Below are 20,472 nucleotides of genomic sequence, written 5' to 3'. Positions count from 1 at the left end.
ATGTTGGTGACAACGATAATAAAAGAGAAAAATAACGAAAAAGAAGGAGAAGAAGACAAAGACGAAGTATCAAAAAAAAAAAAGAAGAAAAAAAAGAAAAAGAAGAACATATAGAACGCATGAATATAAATCATTTGTATGGACATACGTATAAACGATTTATACATGGAAAATAATTGTTATTGTGTTACATGGAAAAAAAAAAGGAACCAATAAGCAGGGCAAAGCTACACATATGGAAAGGGGGCAATGGCCCCAAATTTTTAATTTTTGTTAAAAAAAAAAATAGACATAATCCCTCTTTTTTTATTTTTCAGCCCCTCCTCTTTTTTTTTGTACACTTTTTCGGCCCTCTTTTCGTTCATAAAAAAAAATCAGTCCATTTTTATATAACATTAATAAAGTATAATAGTTTTAGGTTTAGTCTAATAATTTATTTTATTTAAAAAATAAAATATAATTTTTTTCCTCTCAATATCTTCATTCACTCAAATTTTTCACTTTTAGTCTAGTTCCGCCCCTACCAATAAGCACTAAAAATGATTGCTTGGACATCACTTAAATTTATGTGTAATTTTTATATATTTAATCTATATATAATTATTAATTAAATTATGGTTTCAATTTTATTTTTATTTCTCGAGCTCCCATATCTTTATTTTTAAATTCTTGAAATAAACACCGGTTATAAATATTCAAATAATAGTGCTATTCTATTCAAAAATCTATCTACCAACAAATTCCATCCACAAAAATTAAAGCTTCAGTAATAACCATGTAGATTGACTTTTGAGGAGTTGAAAACTTCTAAACAGTCGCAATATATTAGTCGGATGGAGTGATACGTGTAAGGAACTTTAATTATTAAGTCCGTAGTTATTTAAAAGATATTAAAATCGATTTGAAAAAATAACATACATCAGAATAGATATTCTATTTCTACCTAATATTTGCAGTGTGCTCCCTATTAATTTGGAAAGAATTCGTACTAGATTTCTACTGAATTTTGCGATATATAATTTTATTTGAATCATTGAATAATTTCGGTAAGAGAGAAAGTGAGAGAGAGGGAGGGAGAGTGTGGGTGGGAAACACGGGGAGGGGTAGAACGTTAGGTCAGGTAAAGGATTCTAGAGTTTGGAATCGAGATGAGTATCGACGCTTGGAGAGCGAGTCTTTTTCAATTTTTGTAGATAATCTCCCATTAGACATCTCGAGAAGAGAGCTGTTTCAACTGTTTAACTGGACCGGGCGCATAAACGACATATACCTATCTAGGAAATACAAGAATGGAGCTCCATATCTTTGCGTTCATCTGATACACCACGAAAGGAGGAGCATCAAAGGCTATAGCGGAGATGAATCATATTAGGTTGAGAGGAAAGGTTGTTTTTGTGGGGGAAGCCAAGTACAGAAGAATATCCGAGGTGAAAGACACAAACAGGATTCCTCCACAAGGGGATGTTCGAAATGCTATGGATCGACAAGTACTAGAAGAAGGAGGAGAGGCCAAGAAGATTACAGAACCTCCCAACAAGGCCTTGATGAATGATAAGACAGATCAGATTCCACATGGCAATGGATGGACGAAGAGAGTTGAAGTAATGGCAGTGAAAGAAAACCTGGACTGGTTGCAGAAAAGCTTGGTTGGGGGATCGACGAAGGCTATTGACTTCAGAGCGCTGAGGGAATCGATTGCGAGAATTTTTCCCCATATCATCCAGGTACGAGAAATGGGTGCTTATAAAGCACTGTTGACCTTTGACAGCCTCTTGAATGCGGAAGAGGCTTACACTTTCAATATGAATGGCCTACTACAGTTTTTCCACAGCGTATGGAGGTGGGACGAATCGGAGAAAAGTGAAACTCGAAGGGTGTGGCTAGAATGTTTTGGGGTACCTTTACATGCTTGGTCTGGGGATACTTTCAGGCTAATAGGCAGTCAATGGGGTGAGGTGGTTGGCTGTGATAACGCGACAGAATCGTGTTCTTCGTTTAGTGCTGGCCGGGTAGAAATCGATACATGTGTAATGGACGTAATTAAAGAATGGATCCATATCACAATAGGCACTAGTGGTTTTGACATACTGGTTAAAGAGGTTGGTTGTGAAACATATGGGATGGATGTTAAGATGGGAATGATGAGGGATGGTGAAGATAGCGGTGAGCAGCAGAGAAATTTAACCAATGAGTTTAATGATGGTGTAGCTATAACGGCGCCAAGACCGGATCTTTCGACAGGCAGTGCGGATCAGGCAGCGGAAGTCATTGTCGAAGTGAGGCGAGAAAAGGTTGAAGATGAGGATAGATTGGTAATTTCAGAAACAATTTTGAATGAATGGAGTTATGATAATTTAAGACACAATCAATTGAAGTTGGTAACTTATCAATCAAATAAAAGTGGTAATGAAGGTATGGCGGATTTGGTGGGATATGATGAAGTGGATTCTGAAATGACGATTCCATGGGATTACGGTTGTCAACATTATGGACCAGGCAGAGGGGAGAAATTGTGTAACGTATATGTATGCACAAGGAAGGCCCGCTATAGTAATACATGCTGCAATGCAGGTTTGGGCCTTGAAGGGATAGGGCCCAAAGGAATCCAACAGAGTAGTGGAACGGATGCCCATCTTGGGCTCAACTTGGAGCGCACGGACCGGGTCAGTACCGAAGCGGGTTTGCCTTCAGCGGGTCAGGGATCTGAAGGGAAGAACCGGCGCAATGTACCAGGAAAGGCTTCGCTTGCATCTGCGGCTGGGGTTGTTCGATCGCTGAAGGCTGGGACTCCCAGGATTGGCGCAGCACACTCCTGCCCCAGTCAAGAACGCCTTCCGACCCTGATTCCTGAAGCACTTACTTAGCCGGTTCACGCAGTCGGGGATGCATGTTGGGCGAAAGAGATTGGAGGTAAACAGGGAGAAGGAGGCCGAGAAGAGCAGGGCAGCGTCGGGGAGTCGACGGCGGTGGCTCTCCGGTCAGAAGACAACCAGAATTCCCCTTGGGAAGTGACGAGTTTGGCAGGGACTGGTAGGCATAAGGAGATGCGACTGAAAAAACGAATGGTGGAGGCGGAAAGTGGCAGAGGAGCAGTCCATGAAAGAGGGCCTGAGGGCGCGGAAAACAAGGCTGAACTAGGTGATGCTGATGAACGAATTGGTGAAGATGAGGAAGAGCTTGGAGAGATCGGGCCTGGTGTAAAAGCTACTGCCGACAGAAACTTACTGGAGCCTAATGACGAGAATGGCTATGATGTGGACGATGGTGGCGTGGAGGACGAAGCTCAGGACAAGGACGATGAAGCCAGTGACAATGAGGGTTTAACATTGGAGGAGCAGCTCTTAGAGAACAAAAGGACTTGGGACTTAGCAAGGGAATCAGGAGCAATGCTGTATAATGAAGAAAATGACATTATGGCGATCCTTCAGCAGCAGAACGAAGAAATAGCACGGAAGAAAAAGTTGGCGAAACAAAGGGCAAAAGCGAGGAGGAGCAGACCAAAGACTCATAAAAAGGTGTGTAATAAATTTTTGAAATGAATTTTAGCTCGTGGAATATCAGGGGGTTGAGGGGGGATGGGAAGCTTAGGATGATTAAGAACTTGAGGAGTGCATTCAGATTAAATATGTTAGGCCTGGTAGAGACCAAAAGACAGTTAGTGACTAATTTTGATATAAGAAATATTTGGGGAAATAGTGGCGCGGATTGGAATTTTGTTGAATCTAATGGTGCATCTGGTGGGCTGTTATTAATATGAGATGATGGGTTTTTCAAAATAAGAAATAGCCACAAAGGAGAAAGATGGTTGTGTGTTGAAGGGGAGATATTGAAGTATAATTTTATTTGTGCTTTTATCCTGGTGTATGGTGCGCATACTAGAGATGAGAAGCTTGTTGTCTGGGAAGAATTGAGCTATATAGCTGGTTTATGTCAGGTTCCCTGTTGCTTCATGGGGGACTTCAATGAGATTGTACAGGTGGAAGAAAGACGGGGTGCAGATACATTATCCTTGTCAGCTGAAGACTTCAAGAATTGGATACATGACATGGGTGTGGTGGACTTGCCGATTACTGACCGCAAGTTTACATGGTTCAGAGGTCGGTCATGCAGTCGTATTGATAGGGTTCTGGTTAGTCTGGAATGGCTTGAAAAGTTTCCAGAGACTCGGATGCGTGGTGGTCCAAGGGGTTTGTCTGACCACTGCCCTGTTATAGTGGAAGAAAGAAGGCGCAGCGATGGTCCGAGGCCTTTCAGAAGTCTTGATTCGTGGTTTACCCATGAAGGTTTCCTGAGAATGGTAAAGGAGGAATGGAGAGGGCTTGGTGTGACACAATTTACAGATAAATTAAAGGCTATGACAGTTCCTCTAGGAAGATGGCATAAAGATAACTTTGGGGATATGGATAACAAAATCAAGAAGTTTGAGGAAGAGATCAGGAAGATTGATGACATGGTGAGTGATGGTGTGTATGATGGAACAATGGAGGCAAGAAGGAGGGCACTTGTGACTTGCTGTGAGAAATGGTATGTACGGAAGGAGTTACATTGGAAGCAGATGTCGCGATCCAGACATGCGAAGGACATTGACAAGAATATGAGGTACTTCCACAATTTAGCTTCTGCGAGAAGAAGGAACAACAGGATTGATGAGTTGCTCATTAATGGAAGATTGGTAAGGAATCAAGCTCGGATTAAGATTGCGATTAGAGACTTCTACAAGAATTTGTATCACCAGGAAGAGGCTCCTTTGGTGGGGTTCAGGGATGGATTAGTAGAAATGATTGGTGAAGATGATGCTCTAGCTTTGGAGATACAGCCGAACCCTGAAGAGATTAAAGAAGCAGTTTGGGACTGTGAATCTTGCAAGGCGCCAGGTAGTGATGGGTACAACATGAATTTTATCAAGAGGTGTTGGGCTGAAATTGGATCTGATTTTACAGCAGCGGTGATGGATTTTTTCCTTACATCCAAGCTACCAGCGGATGCAAATCTCACTTGGGTGGCACTGGCCCCTAAATTCTCTGGTGCAAAGGAGATCAAAGACCTGAGACCAATCAGTATGGTAGGTTGTGTGTATAAAGTCATTTCAAAAATACTGGTTAGGAGGATGCGAGCAATTATGCCACGACTGGTAGGTGAGACTCAGAGCGCTTTTGTCAAGGGACGTAAGATTCACGATGGGGCTCTTATAGCTTGTGAAACTATTCAATGGATAAGAGCGAGGAAGAAGGAAGCGGTAATAATAAAGTTAGACTTCCACAAAGCATATGATAGAGTCAAGTGGAGTTTCGTTGACCTGGTGTTGCAGAAGATGGGCTTTGGACATAGATGGAGGAGTTGGGTTATGGAGTGTGTAGGTACGAGCTCTATGTCAGTGCTGATAAACGGTTCGCCATCTAAGCCTTTTAAGATGGAAAGAGGTCTGAGACAGGGGGACCCGCTGTCTCCGTTTCTGTTTGTACTTGTGGTAGATGTTCTACATAGGATGCTTGGAGAGGCGGTGAGAAATGGCAGAATCTCGCCGCTGCTAGTGGGTCGAGATCATATCGAGTTGTCACATCTGCAGTTTGCGGATGATACCATCCTGTTCTGTCCCCCGGAGGGAGAGACCATAAAGAATTACAGAAGGATACTTCGCTGCTTTGAGATTATGTCGGGGCTGAGTATTAACTTTGATAAGTCTAGCCTGGTTCCTATTAATTGTGAGACTCAGTGGGTACAGCGTATGTGTGGTGTATTGGGCTGTAAGGCAGCATCTCTTCCGATAAAATACCTGGGAATCCAACTAGGAGCGAACCCGAGGTTGGTGAAGACTTGGAAGCCTATTATAGAAAAGGTGGAGGAGAAGCTGAGTGTCTGGAAAGCTAAGGCGCTTAACAAAGCTGGTAAGCTGGTACTTATTAAATCTGTTTTGAACAGTCTGCCTGTATATTATTTGAGTTTGTATAAAATGCCAAAGGCTGTTGCAGAGAAACTGATTGCCCTTCAGAGAAGGTTTCTATGGAGTAAGGAGGATGGTAGGATTGGTATGGCCATGGTCAGGTGGGAGGTGGTGCAGGCTCCCAAAAAGTTAGGTGGCTTAGGTGTTGGAGATGCAATGGTGCGCAACACAGCCCTTCTTTTTAAGTGGTGGTGGCGATTTTCGAAGGAGGATTGTCCCTTATGGAAAAAGGTGGTGTGCTCTTGTAACAATCTGAATCCCAGTGTGATGCTGTCATCCCAAGTCTTACCCACTCGGGGGGGACCGTGGAAGGATATCTGCCATATACAGTTTATGAATGAACAAGTAAGACAGAAGATGATTAATGGATTGTCTATGGAGATTGGTGATGGGAGACGAACTCGTTTTTGGGAGGATGTCTGGTTGCGTGGTGGGCCCCTGAAAGAGGTGTTTCCGAGACTCTTCTCAATTTCCAAAGAGGATCCGTCATAGGGAATTGTGGGTTCTGGGACGGGTTAGAGTGGAGGTGGAATTTCCAATGGAGGCGAGAGCTATTCCAATGGGAGTTGGACCTACTGAATCAGTTGCATGAAACATTAAGACTGGTTAATCTCGTGTATGATAGAGAGGATAGAGTGGTATGGAAGCTTGATAAACAAGGTGTATTTTCTACTAACTCCTTTGTGCAGGAATTGCAGGTGGAATTGCTTCCGGAGGTTATAGCGAGTTTCAGCTTTACTAGGACAGTTTGGAAGGGTCTAGTTCCACCAAGAGTTGAATTGTTTATCTGATTTGCCTTGACTGGAAGGGTCAATACAAAGGAAAGGCTGAGTCGGTTGGGAGTGATTAACCAAGAAGAGGTGGTCTGTGTATTGTGCAATAAAAGTGTAGAATCTTGTCACCACTTGTTTCTTGCTTGTAAATTTTCTTGGCAGGTTTGGTGTGCATGGCTATCTTTTGTTGGAAGGCAATGGTCATGCCCAGGGACACTAAAGGAACATTTTCAGAGTTGGACTGAGTTATCAACAAGCAAGCAGGAGCGCAAAAGGTGGATGGTATCCTTCTGTGCTATTATCTGGAATATCTGGCTTGAAAGGAATTTGAGGATCTTTCAGAATAAAGGAAAAGGGGTTGACGATATTATTCACCAGTCTTTCACGAAGTTCAAGGAATGGTTAGGTGTAGATCCCTTTTGTTGTTGATGGCAGTGCCGAAGATGACAAGGGGTATCATGTAACTTGTAATTTTGCTTTTATATTATGCCGTTGCTCCACTTGTTGTGTTGAGCTTTTCATTCAAAAAAAAAATAATTTTATTTGAATACCATGACCTAATTATATCCCAAAAACATGCATTCGAATTGATAGGATACTTTAGACGACGGTGTCGAGTTGGGTATATTATATTAAACTGTATCTATTGGTGAATTTCACTGATTTAGTTTTTAATTTTTTAATTGTTATAATTTATTCTTTTAAATTTAAAAAATGCATTAATATAATCTTTTGTATATTTTTTATTACCGAAATTCAACGTTGTTAACGACGTAACTCAAGTCTTACTACGTTGTCACGCTGGATATATTAAAACGACGTCGTACATGTTTTGACGTTAAAGAAGGCATTAAACAACGTCTTTTGAGGGTTGTGACAAGGAATTTGGTTATGAAAAGATTGTTCAAACCCTCAAACGACATAGTTTAATGTCTTTTTTAGCGTCAAAACACGTACAACGCGGTTTTAATATGTTCAGCGTGGTAAGGTTTGAGTCACGTCACTAACGGCGTTGAGTTCCTATGACGGAAAATACACGAGGGACTACATTAATGCACTTTTTTAATCTCAGGGATTAAATTGTAGCAATTAAAAAATCAAAAACTAAATCAGTGCAACTCGCCAATCTTAAAGACTAAAGTGGGACTTAACTCCTTTACAAGCACGTATATCAAACCCCAGGGACGGATCCAGGAATTTGGTAGAGGAGGGGTATAAACCCCGTTAAATTAGTAAATAATTAGTCAATAAATTAGCTTTTAATAAAGAAAATTAGAAATGTGAATATTATATTAAATTAGGATAAAGCTCATCAAAACGAGAATTTTGACACTAATTTTAAAGAATTCGGCCCAAGATTGAACCGAACGGACCGAACCAGTTGAATTGAGCCTAAATCGGACCCGTGAGCCCAACCGGCCCAGCACACTTAAATGAGCCACAACTTCTTCCTCCCCATTTCAACAAGAACACGTTGAAAGCAATAAACAAGGGAGAAGAAGAAAAGAATCCCTAACCCTTACGGTAAATTCAAATCACCGTATCTCCTCCGTCCAAACTCCGATCGCCGCACCGTTTGTGGCCACGCGACCACCGCATTGACCTCCACGTTTCTATCAGAACAATTTCATAGGTAATCCATTTAATTACTCTCAGCCACTCCTTCCCCCAATTTTCAAAAAAATTATGTAGGGGTATTGAATTTCTTTGCTTCTTGATGTATTAGGATCCAATTAGCTTGAGGAAAACGTTCATTCTTACTAATACGAAACTTGGGTAAGGTGAGGATACCATAATTCTATTCAATTTTTCTAAATTTGTGCTTTGAGTATTAAATTTAGGTGTATATGTGTTATGAATGTATATTAGGTTGTGAATAAATAATTAAAGCCTGAAATTGTGGATATTAGAACTTGGAGGAAGCTGAACACTAGTGTTTATTGAAGTTTTGGGGCTGTGTTTATTTTAGTGAGTTGCCTTGATCACTACGAGGAAATCGGCCAAGGTATGATTTAGGTTTCTTGCATTTAATATATAATGTTCTGTGAAAACTTAGGCTAGTTGACCATAGGATAGGTTGGAATGTATGCGTATATATATTTTGTTTAGTATCTTGTTAATAAATATGTTTGGTTTGGTGCTTGTTGATTCGTTGGTGATTTGGAGGATTGTTGATTTGAGGTATGATTATTGTGGTAGTTGTTGTGATGATGAGGAAGGGCATGTTGTGTTATAAGCCTAGAATTTTGTAAGTTATGGTTTTGGTTGATGGATTTGAGTAGTGTATGTGTATTATTGTTGATTTGAGGTATGTTTATTGTGGTGTTTGTTGTGATGATGAGGAAGGGCATATAGTGTTGATAATTGTAGATTGGTAATGAATGGAATGGGATTTTGAATGAAAATGAGGTTTGGGAAGTTTTGTGAAATTTTTGTTTTGGTCGAACTTCGGCAAGCTATAACTTGACTTTCGAACCCTCAATTTATTTCTAACTTGTTTTAAATGAAAATTGGGTTCGTGAAGTTTATGCCGTTCGAAGAACGGATGAAAAACGATTTAAAATGATTAAGTTATGTACGTCGGAAGTTTGCTTTGGAATTATATAAATTTTGCAGCTTTCTGCTTAATCAGGTTTTTGGAAAAACGCACGTCCACGCGTACGCATGGCATAGAATTTTGGCTGATCTCCTTATATGCGTAGGCGTAATGAGCCAGCATGCATACCCACGCATACGCGTGACATGAGATACTCAACTACGCGTACACGTGAGCCACGCATACACGTGAGCCACGCGTACGCGTGGCCCTATTCCAGCAAACATGGTTTTCTGAGTTCTAAACCTTATTTCAAACTTTTAAATCTCTATTTTCATTCTTCTAATCATAAATAATAGTATTAAATTTGATAATCAAGTGAAGTTAGGAAATGGGGATAACTTGGAGGTGAAGTAAAGCTGAAAAAAGTGATGAATTGATTATGAAATGTTATGAATGATTATGTATGATACTTGGCGTGAATAATCAAATGATTTGGGATACAAGATTCCCTGGGTAAAAATACCGTGGCTTGCCACCACGTGTACCAGGTCGAAACTCAATACTCTGTTGACCCTACGTCATAAGGGTGACCGGGCACGTATAAATTTTCGGGAATGGTATCCCCATTGAGCAATTGATATTTATAAAAGAGAATAAACTATGCATAGACTCTTGGGGATGCACGATGAGGGACAGTCCAAGGGTTTAGCAAACCAGACTTGTTGGGTTGGCTTGATAACCGACAGATGAGACTCATCAGCCATAGGACAGGCATGCATCATGTGCATATTACTTGAATTACTTGTTTATGCATTAACTGAGTGTGCCTAAGTGTACTTGTGATGTTAACTGTATATTTGTTACCTGCAGTACTTGTAATCTTCTTGTACTTACCTTTATCTGCTTGTTTGTTTGTGATATGTTGTCGGAGATGGAGGTATGAAGGAAAGACGGTAAGACTTAGATTCAAGGTTAAGTTAAGTTAGGCTTAGATACTCTTAGAAAACCACCTTTTATAGTTTCTGTTTAATACTTTAAGCTTTATAATCCGAGTGTCGGCGTTCTAGGATTGCCTATGGCATTCCCAGGACCTTATATCTTATATGTGTGGCACCTTTACCATGTTGAGAACCTCTGGTTCTCACCCCATACTGTGTTGTTGTTGTTGTTTTTTTTCAGATGCAGGTCGAGAGACACCTCATTAGGCGTCTGGACTTCTGAAGCGAAGTGGTTGTCGGGTTACTTTTGTTGTATATTTATGTATATATATATACCTAGTTTCCTCTCCACACGACTTATTCCTTTTGACCCTCCTAGAGGCTTATAGAGAGACAGAATTTTGTCTATGTAATTTTGGGTTTTGAATATGTATATGTATGTGTAAATATTCTCCGGCCAGCCTTGATTTCGCGGGCTGAGTTAGGAGCTTGTTATTTTGTATTTTTGCCCCTCTATTCTTACTTTTGTTATTTTATACTTGATAGCTATAGTTTTTCTTAGTACGCAAGTTAACTCGTTTTCTGAGCATTGCGTTTTTATTTCGCAATTTTTATTTCACCTGTTCTTCAAGGCTCCTAGTTTATTATATTCTTTCTGCTATTATATGTACACATTTTAATTTAGAGGTCGTAATACCACATCACCTCTGTTTTACGACTTAAGCGTAAAGCTCCGTGTGATAGAGTGTTACAAGGAGTCGAAAATTAAAATATTATATATTCATTAATATATATAATCATAATTAATATTTTTTAATTAAAAAAATACTAATAAGTGCTTGTTATATAAAAAATTTATCTTAGTTCTTATAAATTTTTTTTTATTTTAGATTCGATAAAATATAAAAATTATCTACTTTTTATTAGTATACTTTATTGAGTATTATTGTGACAGTAAATTATATTTTTATGTTTCATATTATAAAAAGATATACTATAAAATAATATAAATAAGTTGCTCTTATAACTTTGTTATATGCATTTAAAATATATTCATAAATAAAATATATAAAATATAATTGTTTTAATAAATTTATTTAATATATATGTTATTAATATAATATCATGAGATAAATAAATAAATTTTAAAATAATTTATTTTTATTATGTACTATAATATATAAAAAATTTTTTAATTATTATAAATATTAAAGTATTTTTATATGATAATAGGTGGAAAATTAAAAAAAAAGTATATTTAAAAAGAGAAAAAAATTTAAATATTTAAAGATTTAAAAATTTATTTAATTGAAAAGTGATTGATAATAATATTTTTTTTCAATTTAAAAATTATTACTTGTTTTTTAGTTTAATAATTTAATTATTTATTTAAGATAATTATTTACCCTATTTTTTAAATAAAATTATATAATATATAATAAAATTTCGTTAGGGAGCCAATGAAATATCTGTACAATGTGTATAATGGACTGTTTATTTGGTTCAATATAATTTAAAAAAATGAACATTCAAGTAAAATATTACTAATTTCTCAAACACAATACGCCCATACTATCCAGAATAACCATCCAGATACCAAAGATAATAAACATATAATATTCTACTGAATCGAACATCCTTAACCCCCATTATACACATTATATATATACTTCATTTGACTCTCTATACTTTCTCTATATAATAATTTTATATTCTTATCATGGTTAACTTTGTTCAAAAAAGTTGGAGGGTCAAAGCCTATACTTATCCTCCTTAAATCTGTTCCTATCTAACCCTGACCCGATTATACTGTTTAGTTCTTATATAACTCTGGGTTTGGTGATTTTCAAAAGAACGGTGAAATATCTCTATTTATTGAGATATGATGTTAATTTGTTTTTGGCGTATTGTATTCTTAAAAATAATTAAAAATAATAAAAAAGACAATTTACTGGAAGCCAATTATATTTAAAAATAAAAATAAAAAGACAGTTTGTTGTCAACAAATTTACTTTTTGAAAATAAAAAAATATTGTTAGGTTGGCGAATTTATTTTTTTAGAATAAAAAAAATCTAACATTTTACAATTTGATCTTGAGAGTAATTTAAATTAATTGGACACTAATACTACTTTGATTGTCTTAAAATCGAATCCAATACAAATTTATTCTCCCACTTTTTATGTAAATCATGAGAATGGTAGGTGTTTTGTATTTGTTAATAAAACATACCAAAAGCCAACGATTTGCTAAAAATTAAAACATTAATAAATCGTTGGCTTCCTCCAAAATTTACGTAACTTCATGGTTTAGTTAACACACACTGCTATTTTGCTTGGCCTAATCATAATAGGTTAGGGACTCTTAAAAAGTATATCTAATCATTTTTCTAATTTTTTTTAAAGGTAAAATTTTAATACGCGCGCGATTCACATTCAGATTGGTTCAAGTGCTATATGTTTAATGTTTTTTGAATAGTGTTTCTGAGTTTAAGTGATATGAATGTAAAATATATATCTACCGAGAAAATAAGTCTAATTAGGTTTCGTTTAAAAACAATTATACAAAAAATATTTTATATTCGTTTTGATTTAAAAAGAAAAAAGTTCATGCAAAAAAAATTAAAATATTAATTGTGAACATAATAATAAAGCCTAAGATGGAGGTTGAATAAGATTAAAGTAAAATGCTAATAATCTCAATTAAAAAATTTTAGTCATTCAATTTATTATATTTTTTTCCCCTCTCTTTGTCTTTGATTCGATTATTTTCTCTAAGATCTATATATGTGGTTATGTTGTCCATTACTATGCGATTTTTATTTAGTTTTTGCTTGTACATGCTTCTTATAGTTTCATATTAAATGGTGTTGAGTTGTCATGATTTATTCTATGTTGTTAGCATCACTAAATTGAGACTTTTTTTTAGGTATAATAGACCGCATAATTCATACTAAATCATAGTGAGATCCTCAGTATTAGTTTATTTTAAATTTTGTGAAATTCTCACGAATTATTAAGACTTTCTATGTGATTTAAGTTACATAAATTTTGAAGGAAGTCAATAATTTATTAATAGCTCAATTTTTAGTAAATCGTTAACTTTTAATATGTTTTATTAACAAATAAAACAAATTTATATTGAATTTAATTTTAAGACAATTAGATAATATTGATCTCTAGTCAATTTAAATGAGTCTTAACAAATTCTACTTGTCTTCAATTTTTTTTAAATCACTAAAAATATCCATTTATTGAGATTTTCATCTTCCATCCAATCATATAATTTTTTTTGCCTACTCATTGTTTTATACAGGAATGGATTATTTTCTTAATTTTAAAAAAAAAAAATTTTGTAAAGTGTAGTCTCTTATTATACACTTTTTAAGTGAGACTAAAAAATATATATATAAAAAATTATTGAACAATAAAAAATCACATTTTTTAAAAAGATGAAAAAAAAATTAAGAGAATCTATTTTCGGAATAATTCTAATAATAAGAAAACCCATTAATTACCAATTGAAAAATGACACGTTGCACCAATATATGTTCTTCACTCCACCAATGGGAAGTAAATAAACATGGGGCTCGGGATCCACCGCTAAGCATTGGATGACCTTTTTTTTTTCTATTCTTTTTCATTTCTTTTTTGTAGTGGGAGATTCTCATTCTTTTATCTTTGCTTGGGTTAATGATTGTATCCTCCACAACAAGTGTACCATGTCATATGTATCTTTCTTTGCATGAATTATGTTGTCTTCCTCTATAAACCCTTTTGGATGGATACTCTTGGAGTTTGCACTTATAATTTGCTCATAGATACTTAGTTGGGGACCAATTTCCTCCCCCTTTCACTTAGGTGGTAAGTAGGTCCCATCCATTCCAAGAGATTATGTTCGTTCTTATATTAATTTTTTAATTTAGATTTAAAAAAAAAGGAACCACAATTATTTTTTTTTAGACAATTTGATTTAGAAAAATACTAAATAAATAAATTATTTTATAAATCAAATTTAATAAAAAAAAATTTAAATAAATTTTTTTATTATTGATTTTTAAGTTATTAAATTAATTTAATTAAATTTAATTACCAAAAAAATAATTTGATCAATATAGCATCATCGATTTGCTTAAATATTGAAGATTATGTAGGAGGAATGAGTAGCAATTATTATTTCGTATAAAAAAATTTGAATTCGAGACTATTAATTAAGGAGAAAGAGTATTTAATACTCTAATTAATCATATATTTATATTTATTTAGAAATTAGTGTTAAGATATTATATTGTTATATATTATAGAAGATTTTATTATTATAATTTATGTTATTAAGTTGTTGAGTTGAATATTTTTACTAATATAAAATTATGTAATTGAATAATAATTATCTATAAAGTATATATACTTTTTTGAATTGTTGTATCGATGTGTCGAACACATTTTGAATCCGACGTATAGAGACACTTATCAGACACGCGTGTCTTCCGTGTCTACAAGTATCTTATCCAAAAAAAACAAAAAAAGCACGAGACACGACCTAGACACGACAAACACGGCCCATTTAGTAAAGCGCTCTAATTTTACAATAATGATACATAATAAAAACTAAAAGTAAAAACCTTAACTTTTTCGTTTTTCCCTGTCATCGCCTCCCATTCCTCTGGCTCCAAACCCACTCACCCTCTCATTGTCACTGATGCCACCTCCGGTCGTCGCTGCCGCCATACGGGTGTTCGTCGTCAATCACCACACCTCCGGCCGTTGTCGCTGTACGGGTGTTCGTGGTCAGTATCCACACTCACTCACTCTCAATTATAGCAACCTCTCATCACTGCCACCATTTCCGTTGTACTCGTCGTCGCTGCTCTTGTACTCACCCGTGCACGTTGTGGTGTTCATCACCTCTCCTGGCGTCGTCTGCCTCCGCCGTGCTCGTCGTCACTGCTCCCACGGTCACCCTTGCGCGCTACCATGTTCATCGCCTCTCCGATCGCTGTCTGTCTCAGCCGTGCTCGTTGTTGTTGCTGCTCCCGTGCTCAATCGTGTGCGGTGCCGTGTTTATGGTCTCTCTGGTCATCGTCTGCCTCCTCCGTTTCAAGTAAGAAAGAATGCTTCTTTTACCATCATTCAATTTTTGGTTCTGCACTATTTTGCTCTACGTTTCTCTTTGGTTCTGTTTTGCTTTGTGCTTCTTTTTTGTATAAAAGGAATTAGATTAATTCTGTTTTGGATAAAAGGAATATACAAGGAATTAGATTCGTTCTATTTTGTATAAAAGGAATGACATTGGTTCTGTTTTGAATAAAAAGTGTTAGAAACAAGAGACAGAAACAAGAGACTTAAACTGGAGAAAGGATTTGTGTATTATTGAGTGTAATCAAGTTGTGTGGAATGATACAATATAGAAGGGTATTTATAAGGGCTAAGAGAATCGTAATAATAAAGACGTAATATTCTATAATAAATATTCAGATATACTAAATAATTCTAATTGATCCTAATTGATCCTAATTATATTCTAACATCCCCCCTCAAACTCAAGTAACAACTTGAGTTTGAAACATATTTAAAACAACTAAATAAATAGAAAAAAACTGCATAAATTGATAAAACGGGTGCAGACGGAACTGCCGGAAGGAAGCGCAGATGAAACTGCCGCTAGTCTGAAGGAAGTGCAGACGGAAACCGCCGCTTGTCTGAAGGAAGCGCAGACGGAACTGCTGCTTGTCTGAAGGAAGCGCAGATGGAACTGTCGCTAGTCTAAAGGAAGCGCAGACAGAACTGCCGCTTGTCTGAAGGAAGCGTAGACGAAACTGCCGCTATCTGAAGGAAGTGCAGACGAAACTGCCGGAAAAAAATGCAGACAGAACTGCCACAAGGAAACACAGACGAAACACAGACGGAAATGCTACGAGAAAACACAAACGGAACTGCCACGAGAGAACACAAACGAAACTGCCATGAGAGAATGCAGATGGAACTGCCACGATAGAACGCAGACGGAATTGCCAGGAGAGACGCAGACCGAACTGTCAAAAGAGAGCGAAAACTATATTATTTCTTCATGAGAATAGGTAAGCAGCGGATGACAATGGTGTTTGATCATTCAACTCAAAATAGGCTAGTCGGTGATGTGAAAAAGCATCGAAGGAGTGACAAAAGAGAAAGAAGAATGGCATAGAAAAAAAATACAAAAACTATGGTGATTTTACCGCAAGAAAAACAACATATCCTCTTCAAGGGGGATACCATGGCTCTGATATCATTTTAGAAACAAGAGACTTAAACTGGAGAAAGGATTTGTGTATTATTGAGTGTAATCAAGTTGTGTGGAATGATACAATATAGAAGGGTATTTATAAGGGTTAAGAGAATCGTAATAATAAAGACGTAATATCCTATAATAAATATTCAGATATATTAAATAATTCTAATTGATCCTAATTGATCCTAATTATATTCTAACAAAAAGAATTATACAAGGAGTTAGATTGGTTCTGTTTTTCTAATGACGGAGATATCAACCATATATGATGGAGAAATAATATGATTTTAGATCAATTTTTTGTGTACATGTGATGTACAAAATTCTTACTAACTCTATTAAGACATAAGAGTTTAGAATTTTATCTTTTGAATATCTATATACTTTAGGAACAAATGTATATCATATGATTGTTTTTAAAAATACTTAATAGTTTAATATTAATGAATATATTATATTATGGAAAATTTTATAAATAAATAAAAATTTAAAAATCAAAATTCAAACTTTAAAAAAGATTCTTTTTACATTTATCCTAATCACATTTATAATACACAACAAAAACACTCCATAAAAAACCTAATTCATTTTCATTCATTTGAAAACAGTAAAATCTCTCCCTCCACAACCCCGCCGTTTCCACGCATTTTCGACTCCGCCGCCCACCGACCACATCGCGTCTTTCGTCGCGCTGCGCGGCCTCTTCCGCACGTCCTATCGCCGTCCTTCTTTCGTCGACGTTGTCGCCCACTGTCCGATGCATCTGCACTGCTGCGGCTCCCATTCGTTGCGACGCAGCCACCGCCGGTCCCTCATTCGCGACGCGTGATCAACTACTCCGATCCATGGCGACTCCTCCACTCGCGATGCGCGGCCTCTGTGGCTTCTTCCTCGCAACGCGTCACCACGAGTCTCCCACCATACACGTAACATCGTCCAAGATGTCGTCGCCGGTCACCCTACGGCACTTCTTCTTTTCCTCTCCTATTTGGTTTTGAATGATTCTTTTAACTAGTTTTTTATGTTTCTTTTTCCTAAATTTCGGATGATTCTTTTTATTAGTTTTGGATTATTCTTTTTCCTATGTTTTGTATGTTTTTTTTCTTAGGATTTAGATGATTCTTTTTCCTATGTTTTGTATAATTTTTTTCTTAGAAATTGGATGATTCTTTATCTTATGTTTTGGTGTTTTTTTTTTTTTGAATTCGGACTTTTTTTTCAAAAAAAGAAATTAGGGTTTGCGTAAAAAATGATAAAAGATAAATTAGAGTAAAAAAAAATAATTAATAAGTATAGAGTATAATTTAAACATGTTTGTTAGCTTGTTGTTGGTTATATCCCTCTTGATTCCTAACAGAATTGTTATATTATTAATATATATGTGTCCTCATGTCCGACAACTTTTTAAAATTTGTGTGTCGTCGTATCGTATTTCGTATTCGTATTCGTGTCTATTTTTGGTACATAATTATATATAATTATGAGAAGACTCTGGCGTTTATCTCCAAATTGTGGTTCATATGCATGCAATTTATGTTCTAAACCGAATATGCTATTTAATTTCTTGAAGCCATCAATCACTAAATTCTCTTCTTTAATTATCTCTCTACTAAAACATAATTGTGTCAATAAAATACATCTTCCAAAAATAATTTTAACATAAATTCTTTTTCTTTTGGTGGCAATGGATGAAAATAAAATTCATTATTTTATTTATTTGGGAGTCTTTTCATCTTATCTTCATATAGTTAACTCGAACATTCTGCTTCTGATCCAAACTCCACTTTTAACTCTGATGTAATCTCCACTTCTTCTTGTCCTCCTTTAATTTCCCCTAATGCTTCATTAATCTACCTACAAATACTTCCTACATCAATGTTTCTGAAGACTGTTTAGATAATAATCTCCATGGATAGTGTTTTTGCACTTATTTAATATAATATAAGGTAAAATATATTTTTCATTTTTAAAATTTATTAAAACTTTTAAAAATATTTTTAAATTTTGTTTTATTTTAATTTTATCCAAAAAAAAAAAAATTTATCTACACTCAAATATGTCCCAAGTTAATAGCTAATAACTTTTTAAAAAATATAAGATTTAGCAACAACTTCATTGATGCTTATTCAAAATTTATCTAATTGTATTTGATTAAAGCAAGTATTATTGAGATAATAGTATGGTCAAGATCTAATTTATCATGATTAGTTTTCGTACAAATGGAAGATTGTTGACAAAGAATTCGATGGTCCCAGAACGTTTGGACTATTTAATGATCCCATAACAAAATATATATTTTTTAATTTTTTAATAATTGTTAAATAGTTTTTATTTAAGTTTAATTATAAATTATTATTTTATCATTCATCTATCATGTTTATTAATAATTAAAAAAATAATAACAAATTAGATCTTCCATTAATCGTAATAAATATTTTGACAATCCTAATCAATTATAATTTTATCCTTGATCCGTTACAAACGTAAAGGTTTGTGAAATCGTATTTGTTGGCAATTCAATCGATTGGGCGTACACTACAATCCACTGAATGTCACAAGACATTATGGTTTTTTATTTTTCAGAATTTAATTGATTGAAAGTGTAACACAATCGATTGATTTTTACACGGCAATATGGGTTCTCAAAATTCAATTGATTAGAACTGTTACACAATCGATTGAACTGCGCTTAGAATGTGAGTTTTTTCTTGTTCAATCGATTATTCGTGTTACCAATCGATTGTAGTATTCAAAGCAACATGGATTTTCACAATTCGATCGATTGGTTGTGTTACCCAATCGATTAAATTGTGCACTACATTATATGTTACGCCATTCTAAATTTTTCTCATCGTATTTATAAATTATTTTATTATTCATCTATCTTATCTTTAAAATTCTATCTTCAATTTTTAGGTTTTTATTTTTATTTAGATACTCTAATCTTATCTTTTTCAATATTAAGATTATAAATTGGTGAATAATCTATCATCAATTTATTTTTCAATTACTCAATCCTACAACTGGAATCGTCTATCAATCTCTTTGATTATTATTTTTTTATTATTTTTGTTCATCGTTTATCCATCTACTTAATATCCAATTTTTCTTCATCGTGTATCCATCTTTTTAATATTCAATATTTGTTCATCATCATGCGATAATCACAGTTGCTGAAGTCACAATCGACAGAGATTCAATCAATTTTTTTATTGTAGTAATCGATTAATTTGTGAAAGAGTCTTTTTTTATTATAGTAATCAATTTCTTCATTATAGTAATCGATTATATACTTTTGCATTTCAGTTATCCTCAAATGAAAATTAATTAAGTATTGTTAGATATATATAAAATTTAGTGTGAATGATGAGAAGAAAGAAAAAAAGAACACTTAGTCTACAAAGTTCTATTTAATATTTGGTAATAGTTTTGCGAATTCATTAAGAACAATAATTTTATATGTCTAATATTTATTTAATTTTTTTTATTATTTATTGGTAAAGAAGACTACTAAATTTAAAGAAATTGAGGATGAAGCTGCAAAAATACAGAAGAGGAGATCGGCAAAATTTTTAGAGGGATTCTCTCGATTAAAAAACAAATACAATGTCATTTGCGTGGGATTCTCTCGATTAAAAGAGCAAAATGATATCATTTTGTTTTATTTAGATGTCATTTTGATACTTAATAGTAATTTAGATGTTATTGATATTACGCAATCTGTTAATTGAAAAATTCGCAAAGACTAATTTAACTAAAATATATATATCGAAGTTTAATTAATCTGTTGGTTCCTATAATTTTACGAAATTTTTAATTAGGTTCCTATATTTTTTTTTTAATTGGGTCCTTGCACCAAAATTTTTTTTCAACTTAGTCTTTATACTTTTTTTTCTTTTATTTGAGTCCCTGCACCCATTTTTTTTTAGTTGGGTCCCTATACAATTAAGCCAATTACTATCAAAAGAGACCTAATTAAAAAAAAAATTTGGTGTAGGGACCCAATTAAAAGAAA

The sequence above is a fragment of the Arachis ipaensis genome, chromosome B1 (genome assembly GCF_059453495.1).
Source record: "Arachis ipaensis isolate K30076 ecotype BB chromosome B1, ASM5945349v1, whole genome shotgun sequence".
NCBI classification, from domain to species: Eukaryota; Viridiplantae; Streptophyta; class Magnoliopsida; order Fabales; family Fabaceae; genus Arachis; species Arachis ipaensis.
Note: the sequence above shows the minus strand (reverse complement) of the source record.